Consider the following 12162-nt stretch of genomic DNA (forward strand, 5'->3'; position numbering starts at 1 on the left):
TAATTTTTAAGATTTTGACACATTCAGCTCAAATGTACAATCATGCGCTAAAAACGCATTTAAAGCAATAAAAAGGTGATTATGGCTGTCAAACCTAAACCAAACGTTGTGCACTCAAATCTTTTGCTGTATTTAGTTTATTTAGGCATCCGGATGATGATTCTAGCATGAAATTGCTTGGGCACCTGTTAATTTTTAAGATTTTGACACATTCAGCTCAAATGTACATCAATTGCGCTAAAAACGCATTTAAAGCAATAAAAAGGTGATTATGGCTGTCAAACCTAAACCAAACGTTGTGCACTCAAATCTTTTGCTGTATTTAGTTTATTTTGGCATCCGGATGATGATTCTAGCATGAAATTGCTTGGGCACCTGTTAATTTTTAAGATTTTGACACATTCAGCTCAAATGTACAATCATGCGCTACAAACGCATTTAAAGCAATAAAAAGGTGATTATGGCTGTCAAACCTAAACCAAACGTTGTGCACTCAAATCTTTTGCTGTATTTAGTTTATTTTGGCATCCGGATGATGATTCTAGCATGAAATTGCTTGGGCACCTGTTAATTTTTAAGATTTTGACACATTCAGCTCAAATGTACACAATTGCTGATTATGGCTGTCAAATCTAAACCAAACGTTGTGCACTCAAATCTTTTGCTGTATTTAGTTTATTTTGGCATCCGGATGATGATTCTAGCATGAAATTGCTTGGGCACCTGTTAATTTTTAAGATTTTGACACATTCAGCTCAAATGTACAATCATGCGCTACAAACGCATTTAAAGCAATAAAAAGGTGATTATGGCTGTCAAACCTAAACCAAACGTTGTGCACTCAAATCTTTTGCTGTATTTAGTTTATTTTGGCATCCGGATGATGATTCTAGCATGAAATTGCTTGGGCACCTGTTAATTTTTAAGATTTTGACACATTCAGCTCAAATGTACACAATTGCTGATTATGGCTGTCAAATCTAAACCAAACGTTGTGCACTCAAATCTTTTGCTGTATTTAGTTTATTTTGGCATCCGGATGATGATTCTAGCATGAAATTGCTTGGGCACCTGTTAATTTTTAAGATTTTGACACATTCAGCTCAAATGTACAATCATGCGCTAAAAACGCATTTAAAGCAATAAAAAGGTGATTATGGCTGTCAAACCTAAACCAAACGTTGTGCACTCAAATCTTTTGCTGTATTTAGTTTATTTTGGCATCCGGATGATGATTCTAGCATGAAATTGCTTGGGCACCTGTTAATTTTTAAGATTTTGACACATTCAGCTCAAATGTACACAATTGCTGATTATGGCTGTCAAATCTAAACCAAACGTTGTGCACTCAAATCTTTTGCTGTATTTAGTTAATTTTGGCATCCGGATGATGATTCTAGCATGAAATTGCTTGGGCACCTGTTAATTTTTAAGATTTTGACACATTCAGCTCAAATGTACAATCATGCGCTAAAAACGCATTTAAAGCAATAAAAAGGTGATTATGGCTGTCAAACCTAAACCAAACGTTGTGCACTCAAATCTTTTGCTGTATTTAGTTTATTTTGGCATCCGGATGATGATTCTAGCATGAAATTGCTTGGGCACCTGTTAATTTTTAAGATTTTGACACATTCAGCTCAAATGTACCAATTGCTGATTATGGCTGTCAAATCTAAACCAAACGTTGTGCACTCAAATCTTTTGCTGTATTTAGTTTATTTTGGCATCCGGATGATGATTCTAGCATGAAATTGCTTGGGCACCTGTTAATTTTTAAGATTTTGACACATTCAGCTCAAATGTACAATCATGCGCTAAAAACGCATTTAAAGCAATAAAAAGGTGATTATGGCTGTCAAACCTAAACCAAACGTTGTGCACTCAAATCTTTTGCTGTATTTAGTTTATTTTGGCATCCGGATGATGATTCTAGCATGAAATTGCTTGGGCACCTGTTAATTTTTAAGATTTTGACACATTCAGCTCAAATGTACAATCATGCGCTAAAAACGCATTTAAAGCAATAAAAAGGTGATTATGGCTTTCAAACCTAAACCAAACGTTGTGCACTCAAATCTTTTGCTGTATTTAGTTTATTTTGGCATCCGGATGATGATTCTAGCATGAAATTGCTTGGGCACCTGTTAATTTTTAAGATTTTGACACATTCAGCTCAAATGTACACAATTGCTGATTATGGCTGTCAAATCTAAACCAAACGTTGTGCACTCAAATCTTTTGCTGTATTTAGTTTATTTTGGCATCCGGATGATGATTCTAGCATGAAATTGCTTGGGCACCTGTTAATTTTTAAGATTTTGACACATTCAGCTCAAATGTACAATCATGCACTAAAAACGCATTTAAAGCAATAAAAAGGTGATTATGGCTGTCAAACCTAAACCAAACGTTGTGCACTCAAATCTTTTGCTGTATTTAGTTTATTTTGGCATCCGGATGATGATTCTAGCATGAAATTGCTTGGGCACCTGTTAATTTTTAAGATTTTGACACATTCAGCTCAAATGTACACAATTGCTGATTATGGCTGTCAAATCTAAACCAAACGTTGTGCACTCAAATCTTTTTCTGTATTTAGTTTATTTTGGCATCCGGATGATGATTCTAGCATGAAATTGCTTGGGCACCTGTTAATTTTTAAGATTTTGACACATTCAGCTCAAATGTACAATCATGCGCTAAAAACGCATTTAAAGCAATAAAAAGGTGATTATGGCTGTCAAACCTAAACCAAACGTTGTGCACTCAAATCTTTTGCTGTATTTAGTTTATTTTGGCATCCGGATGATGATTCTAGCATGAAATTGCTTGGGCACCTGTTAATTTTTAAGATTTTGACACATTCAGCTCAAATGTACACAATTGCTGATTATGGCTGTCAAATCTAAACCAAACGTTGTGCACTCAAATCTTTTGCTGTATTTAGTTAATTTTGGCATCCGGATGATGATTCTAGCATGAAATTGCTTGGGCACCTGTTAATTTTTAAGATTTTGACACATTCAGCTCAAATGTACAATCATGCGCTAAAAACGCATTTAAAGCAATAAAAAGGTGATTATGGCTGTCAAACCTAAACCAAACGTTGTGCACTCAAATCTTTTGCTGTATTTAGTTTATTTTGGCATCCGGATGATGATTCTAGCATGAAATTGCTTGGGCACCTGTTAATTTTTAAGATTTTGACACATTCAGCTCAAATGTACACAATTGCTGATTATGGCTGTCAAATCTAAACCAAACGTTGTGCACTCAAATCTTTTGCTGTATTTAGTTTATTTTGGCATCCGGATGATGATTCTAGCATGAAATTGCTTGGGCACCTGTTAATTTTTAAGATTTTGACACATTCAGCTCAAATGTACAATCATGCGCTAAAAACGCATTTAAAGCAATAAAAAGGTGATTATGGCTGTCAAACCTAAACCAAACGTTGTGCACTCAAATCTTTTGCTGTATTTAGTTTATTTTGGCATCCGGATGATGATTCTAGCATGAAATTGCTTGGGCACCTGTTAATTTTTAAGATTTTGACACATTCAGCTCAAATGTACAATCATGCGCTAAAAACGCATTTAAAGCAATAAAAAGGTGATTATGGCTTTCAAACCTAAACCAAACGTTGTGCACTCAAATCTTTTGCTGTATTTAGTTTATTTTGGCATCCGGATGATGATTCTAGCATGAAATTGCTTGGGCACCTGTTAATTTTTAAGATTTTGACACATTCAGCTCAAATGTACACAATTGCTGATTATGGCTGTCAAATCTAAACCAAACGTTGTGCACTCAAATCTTTTGCTGTATTTAGTTTATTTTGGCATCCGGATGATGATTCTAGCATGAAATTGCTTGGGCACCTGTTAATTTTTAAGATTTTGACACATTCAGCTCAAATGTACAATCATGCACTAAAAACGCATTTAAAGCAATAAAAAGGTGATTATGGCTGTCAAACCTAAACCAAACGTTGTGCACTCAAATCTTTTGCTGTATTTAGTTTATTTTGGCATCCGGATGATGATTCTAGCATGAAATTGCTTGGGCACCTGTTAATTTTTAAGATTTTGACACATTCAGCTCAAATGTACACAATTGCTGATTATGGCTGTCAAATCTAAACCAAACGTTGTGCACTCAAATCTTTTGCTGTATTTAGTTTATTTTGGCATCCGGATGATGATTCTAGCATGAAATTGCTTGGGCACCTGTTAATTTTTAAGATTTTGACACATTCAGCTCAAATGTACACAATTGCTGATTATGGCTGTCAAATCTAAACCAAACGTTGTGCACTCAAATCTTTTGCTGTATTTAGTTTATTTTGGCATCCGGATGATGATTCTAGCATGAAATTGCTTGGGCACCTGTTAATTTTTAAGATTTTGACACATTCAGCTCAAATGTACACAATTGCTGATTATGGCTGTCAAATCTAAACCAAACGTTGTGCACTCAAATCTTTTGCTGTATTTAGTTTATTTTGGCATCCGGATGATGATTCTAGCATGAAATTGCTTGGGCACCTGTTAATTTTTAAGATTTTGACACATTCAGCTCAAATGTACAATCATGCGCTAAAAACGCATTTAAAGCAATAAAAAGGTGATTATGGCTGTCAAACCTAAACCAAACGTTGTGCACTCAAATCTTTTGCTGTATTTAGTTTATTTTGGCATCCGGATGATGATTCTAGCATGAAATTGCTTGGGCACCTGTTAATTTTTAAGATTTTGACACATTCAGCTCAAATGTACAATCATGCGCTAAAAACGCATTTAAAGCAATAAAAAGGTGATTATGGCTTTCAAACCTAAACCAAACGTTGTGCACTCAAATCTTTTGCTGTATTTAGTTTATTTTGGCATCCGGATGATGATTCTAGCATGAAATTGCTTGGGCACCTGTTAATTTTTAAGATTTTGACACATTCAGCTCAAATGTACACAATTGCTGATTATGGCTGTCAAATCTAAACCAAACGTTGTGCACTCAAATCTTTTGCTGTATTTAGTTTATTTTGGCATCCGGATGATGATTCTAGCATGAAATTGCTTGGGCACCTGTTAATTTTTAAGATTTTGACACATTCAGCTCAAATGTACAATCATGCACTAAAAACGCATTTAAAGCAATAAAAAGGTGATTATGGCTGTCAAACCTAAACCAAACGTTGTGCACTCAAATCTTTTGCTGTATTTAGTTTATTTTGGCATCCGGATGATGATTCTAGCATGAAATTGCTTGGGCACCTGTTAATTTTTAAGATTTTGACACATTCAGCTCAAATGTACACAATTGCTGATTATGGCTGTCAAATCTAAACCAAACGTTGTGCACTCAAATCTTTTGCTGTATTTAGTTTATTTTGGCATCCGGATGATGATTCTAGCATGAAATTGCTTGGGCACCTGTTAATTTTTAAGATTTTGACACATTCAGCTCAAATGTACAATCATGCGCTAAAAACGCATTTAAAGCAATAAAAAGGTGATTATGGCTGTCAAACCTAAACCAAACGTTGTGCACTCAAATCTTTTGCTGTATTTAGTTTATTTTGGCATCCGGATGATGATTCTAGCATGAAATTGCTTGGGCACCTGTTAATTTTTAAGATTTTGACACATTCAGCTCAAATGTACACAATTGCTGATTATGGCTGTCAAATCTAAACCAAACGTTGTGCACTCAAATCTTTTGCTGTATTTAGTTAATTTTGGCATCCGGATGATGATTCTAGCATGAAATTGCTTGGGCACCTGTTAATTTTTAAGATTTTGACACATTCAGCTCAAATGTACAATCATGCGCTAAAAACGCATTTAAAGCAATAAAAAGGTGATTATGGCTGTCAAACCTAAACCAAACGTTGTGCACTCAAATCTTTTGCTGTATTTAGTTTATTTTGGCATCCGGATGATGATTCTAGCATGAAATTGCTTGGGCACCTGTTAATTTTTAAGATTTTGACACATTCAGCTCAAATGTACACAATTGCTGATTATGGCTGTCAAATCTAAACCAAACGTTGTGCACTCAAATCTTTTGCTGTATTTAGTTTATTTTGGCATCCGGATGATGATTCTAGCATGAAATTGCTTGGGCACCTGTTAATTTTTAAGATTTTGACACATTCAGCTCAAATGTACAATCATGCGCTAAAAACGCATTTAAAGCAATAAAAAGGTGATTATGGCTGTCAAACCTAAACCAAACGTTGTGCACTCAAATCTTTTGCTGTATTTAGTTTATTTTGGCATCCGGATGATGATTCTAGCATGAAATTGCTTGGGCACCTGTTAATTTTTAAGATTTTGACACATTCAGCTCAAATGTACAATCATGCGCTAAAAACGCATTTAAAGCAATAAAAAGGTGATTATGGCTTTCAAACCTAAACCAAACGTTGTGCACTCAAATCTTTTGCTGTATTTAGTTTATTTTGGCATCCGGATGATGATTCTAGCATGAAATTGCTTGGGCACCTGTTAATTTTTAAGATTTTGACACATTCAGCTCAAATGTACACAATTGCTGATTATGGCTGTCAAATCTAAACCAAACGTTGTGCACTCAAATCTTTTGCTGTATTTAGTTTATTTTGGCATCCGGATGATGATTCTAGCATGAAATTGCTTGGGCACCTGTTAATTTTTAAGATTTTGACACATTCAGCTCAAATGTACAATCATGCACTAAAAACGCATTTAAAGCAATAAAAAGGTGATTATGGCTGTCAAACATAAACCAAACGTTGTGCACTCAAATCTTTTGCTGTATTTAGTTTATTTTGGCATCCGGATGATGATTCTAGCATGAAATTGCTTGGGCACCTGTTAATTTTTAAGATTTTGACACATTCAGCTCAAATGTACACAATTGCTGATTATGGCTGTCAAATCTAAACCAAACGTTGTGCACTCAAATCTTTTGCTGTATTTAGTTTATTTTGGCATCCGGATGATGATTCTAGCATGAAATTGCTTGGGCACCTGTTAATTTTTAAGATTTTGACACATTCAGCTCAAATGTACACAATTGCTGATTATGGCTGTCAAATCTAAACCAAACGTTGTGCACTCAAATCTTTTGCTGTATTTAGTTTATTTTGGCATCCGGATGATGATTCTAGCATGAAATTGCTTGGGCACCTGTTAATTTTTAAGATTTTGACACATTCAGCTCAAATGTACAATCATGCGCTACAAACGCATTTAAAGCAATAAAAAGGTGATTATGGCTGTCAAACCTAAACCAAACGTTGTGCACTCAAATCTTTTGCTGTATTTAGTTTATTTTGGCATCCGGATGATGATTCTAGCATGAAATTGCTTGGGCACCTGTTAATTTTTAAGATTTTGACACATTCAGCTCAAATGTACAATCATGCGCTAAAAACGCATTTAAAGCAATAAAAAGGTGATTATGGCTTTCAAACCTAAACCAAACGTTGTGCACTCAAATCTTTTGCTGTATTTAGTTTATTTTGGCATCCGGATGATGATTCTAGCATGAAATTGCTTGGGCACCTGTTAATTTTTAAGATTTTGACACATTCAGCTCAAATGTACACAATTGCTGATTATGGCTGTCAGAGAGAATATTACAAGGCCGCTTCTGTCAAAATTTGATGGATGACATTCTTAATTAGATTAGGGGGGTCATGTGTGGGTCATGACCCCTCCCTAATGAAGATTAATGACCCTTTAATGACTTCCAGATGTCATATAATGAGGGTTAATGACCCTTAATGACTTCCTGATGTCATTTAATGAGGGTTAATGACCCTTAATGACTTCCAGATGTCATTTAATGAAGATTAATGACCCCTAATGACTTCCTGATGTCATTTAATGAAGATTAATGACCCTTAATGACTTCCTGATGTCATTTAATGAAGATTAATGACCCTTTAATGACTTCCAGATGTCATATAATGAGGGTTAATGACCTTTAATGACTTCCAGATGTCATTTAATGAGGGGTAATGACCTTTAATGACTTCCGGATGTCGTTTAATGAGGATGAATGACCTTTAATGACTTCCGGATGTCGTATAATGAAGATGAATGACCTTTAATGACTTCCGGATGTCGTTTAATGAAGATGAATGACCTTTAATGACTTCCAGGTGTTATATAATGAAGATGAATGACCCTTAATGACTTCCTGATGTCATTTAATGAAGATTAATGACCCCTTAATGAAGATGGATGATGTGTAGGTGGTGTTCCTACCTGTTTTTGCAGATATCATGGCTGACCCGGGTTCAAATGCTAATTGTTTGGTTAACTTCCGGATCCGGTGCACGCCCCCCTAGATTGAGTGAATAATGAATAATAATGAGATTGAATGACGTGATCGGAGGGAGTGGTTTAGTATGGGTAAAACCGCCGGGGGAAAAGTACTAGCCATTTCTATTATGGTGAAGGGGAAAAAGTATGCGCAAACACGGCTCAAAGATTGTATTTTTAGAGGTTGTAAAACAAGAAGTATAAGGTAAGGTTAAACTGTGATACGGTGGTTGGTATTATGAAATTAAAAAATATGAAGTTATACATTATATGTAAAAATGTTGTAAGAGTCGTTCGTGACTGCTGGGGTTGAATCTGAAAATAAACGGATAAAACTATATAATTTCCCCTTACTGATATAGTTACTATCTGACATTTTTGTTCAATATTTCTGTGAGTAGGGGGAAGCATATGCAGTCAAAGATTCATGGGGAGGTCAAATGTATGTCTGTGCTTGTGCTACGCGCATGAATGGCTGCATGGGGGTCAAAGATGTGTGAGGACAGACGGGCGGCTGAAGAAGTGTGAGGTTAGACGGTGGCTATAATGTTGTTAGTTTGAAAAGACAACGCTTCCTAAAATATATTTCAAAAACAAGCATGTACTCTGACGGTTACATTTATATCAGTATCAATTTTACAAAAGGAAAATGGTGAGCAGGTCTCCTCACCCTCCTGTGAGAACGGAGGGGGTTGCTGATCATAAAATTAAATTAGGCTGAAGAACGGATACGCAGCTAATTGCGAGGGGCCATTTTTAGTATGAGAAAGGCGATTGTTCAATATTCCTGTGAGTAGGGGGAAGCAGAGGCAGTCAAAGATTCACGGGGAGGTCAAATGTATGTCTGTGCTTGTGTGTGTGTGTGTGCGCTAGGCCTATGGCTGCATGAGGGTCAAAGAAGTGTGAGGACAGACGGGGGGCTGAAGAAGTGTGAGGTTAGACGGTGGCTATAATGTTAGTTTGAAAGACAACGCTTCCTAAAATATATTTCAAAAACAAGCATGTACTCTGACGGTTACATTTATATCAGTATCAATTTTACAAAAGGAAAATGGTGAGCAGGTCATTAGCGGTATCAGTATCCTTACCCCCCCTGTGAGAACAGAGGGGTTGCTGATCATAAAATTAAATTAGGCTGAAGAAGAACGGACACGCAACTAATTGTGAGGGTCATTTCTGAGGGTCTAATAGAAATTTATGGATTTTAAATTGCGTTTTGCACACCCTCCTCTATGTATAAATATGAGGCCTTCGCAATGCCACACTCACTTCTCTGAAAAATTCTCAAGAGGTATCGGCTCTGAGCTTCCAAGATGAATCAAGGTAATTAACTCTTGATATTATCTATATATGTATATATACTCATACAAATGTGGCACTTATATTCACTTCTATTAATGTTTTTGCTATGAAATAAAACCCCCCTACATCTTTATGAAGCTTCTGGAAAAGCAAGCATCTTAGTGAGTGATTTATTTATTTAATGGAATGATGCATGACTTTATTTTTATACTTATAGCGTTTATTTTATTTTTAAGTTATGAGAGATTTTGGAATAAGTCTGTATTAATATGTATTTTTTGTTTTACTTTTATTTTAATTTTATAGAGTTAGGAGAGTTTTTTATTTTTTTTTTTTATTTTTTTTTGAATGAGTGAATGAGTTCGTATTTCTTATTTTAAATTTTAATTTTTACAGAATTAGAAGCGTTGTTGGATGAAATTCAACTGTATTATTATTCAGCGTCACAAGATGGCGATGTTGTGACAGGAATCCGGCGTAAGTATTTCTTTTTTTGAAACGTTTAGAGCTTTTTCTTGCTTTAAAATTAACTGTTAGTAATGGATATTTACAGAATTGAATGAGGATGTGAACGAGAGGGTTAGACAGCCGGAGATTTTCGTAATTACGAGTGATGAGGAAGAATTGGATGACGAATTACCTGCAGGAGTGAACGGTAAATTTCCTTTTTTTTTTTAAATAAAATAAAACCTATGTATTACTATTTTTTAAATGAACCGGTAATGTTGTATGATTATAGGTGGTGATATACTGAGCGAGACGGTCCCAGAGACTGCTCAACCTGAGGTCATAATAATATCTGACGAAGAAGAAGGAGAAGAAGAAGAGCTATTAAGGCGTGAAAACGTGAGGGCCGAAGAGGAAGGTGAATTCGTCGGGTTTCCACCGATTGAAAGCGAATCTGAACTGGAAGAACCCAGCAATGATGCGACGAGCGGGGCGGAAGAACGCTTCTGGATACCTCCGATGGTAGATGGAAACATCGGGGTTCAAACTGATCCAATATACATCGAGGGTAAGTAACGTCTTCTTGATATCGTTTAAAAAATAATAATTTGTCTGTTTTTACGGGAGCGAATGTTTTTACTTACTTACAAACTAACCTGAATATACTTAAAAAGAACAACAAGTCGTGAGACGCTTATAAAAACTACGACTCCCAGAATTCATAGCGAAGTAGTGACGTGAAAATCAGCCTACACAACGTGCTTATAAAAACTACGACCCCCAGAATTCATAGCGACGTAGTATGCAGAATAGGGTGTCCCCCACCCCATCGTGAACCCCCCTGTAAGCAAAGGCTATGAGACACACAGAGAAAGCTGACAGACACAGAAAGAAAGAAAGAAAGAAAGAAAGAAAGAAAGAAAGAAAGAAAGAAAGAAAGAAAGAAAGAAAGAAAAAAAGATAGATAGATAGAAAAAATATATTTTTAAATATAAACCTACGAATGTGATTCGGATCTATTTATTAAATAAATTTAAATAATGAGTGTGTTGTAAGGGGGTGATGTATTAAGCATAACTTTTATTAATATTAAGTACTATATAATAACTATAAAATAATAATAACAAAATGTCAGTTAAAATAAACGTTGAAAGGTTATTACAATAAATATGTATTTTTTATGGAGGATTTCAAACATTTTGTAAGGGTTTGTTTGTGTGTAGTACATGTACTTAAAAATATTAAGTTTTGATTTATTTTATGAGATAGATAATAAGCTAGATAAAAGGGTAGTTTGATAATAGTACTGAAGTAAATATTTTTAAATATAATCTTACGGATGTGATTTAACTCTGCTTTATTAAATAAATTTAACTGGGTGTGTTTTAAAGGAATGGCTCACGATGTATTAACTGTAACATTTATTAATATTAAGTGCTCAATAACTATAACAATAATAATAAAATGTTATTAGTTTAAATTAACGTTGAAAGGTTATTAAAATAAATACTTTTTATGGATGATTGTAAACACATTTTGTAAGGTTTTTTGTGTAGTATATGTACTTAAAATATTAAGTTTTTATTTATTTTATTCCCTTATAGGAGGAGCAAGAGGGTTTGAAAACCCGTATCCGTACAGAGGTGAGCGTCGACTCATGCTGGAGAGAATCGTCTACATCGAAACCTTTTTTGAGACGGCGAACGAATCTATACCGGATTACCGGTAAAAGATTTTCTTGTTTACTACAACAACTTATTTTATCCGACTTTTCTTTTTGTATCTTGTGTTTTTGTACTTGCTATGTGGACATTTTAATCTGAAATGGAAAACTCTGAGGGGGGTGACATGGATTTAGATAATGTAGGTCAAGGTTTGGCTGAAATTGTAAATGTCTTAAACGATGAGATCTCTATGCAAATCGAGCCTTTTCAAATGCCTGATGAAATCGGTGGCGATGATGGCGATCCGTTTGTGGCTATAAGACACATTGAGGATTTTATTGATTTCTTTAATCCTTTAGAGAGGGCTCTTGCACGTCTTAACCAGTCATCTTCAAACGGCGAAGCCTTTGAGGACATACTTGAACCAGACA

General features: G+C 35.2%; 1 long non-coding RNA gene across 1 annotated transcript; it reads left to right on the top strand.

Moving 5' to 3' along the window:
- Positions 1–10072: 10072 nt before the first annotated feature.
- On the top strand, positions 10073–10510 carry LOC144016224 (uncharacterized). Its single transcript, XR_013282862.1, has 3 exons — positions 10073–10097; positions 10174–10275; positions 10360–10510. It is a non-coding gene; the product is annotated as an uncharacterized LOC144016224 (long non-coding RNA).
- The last annotated feature ends 1652 nt before the right edge of the window (positions 10511–12162 follow it).

This window comes from Festucalex cinctus, chromosome 3 (genome assembly GCF_051991245.1).
Source record: "Festucalex cinctus isolate MCC-2025b chromosome 3, RoL_Fcin_1.0, whole genome shotgun sequence".
Taxonomy (NCBI): domain Eukaryota; kingdom Metazoa; phylum Chordata; class Actinopteri; order Syngnathiformes; family Syngnathidae; genus Festucalex; species Festucalex cinctus.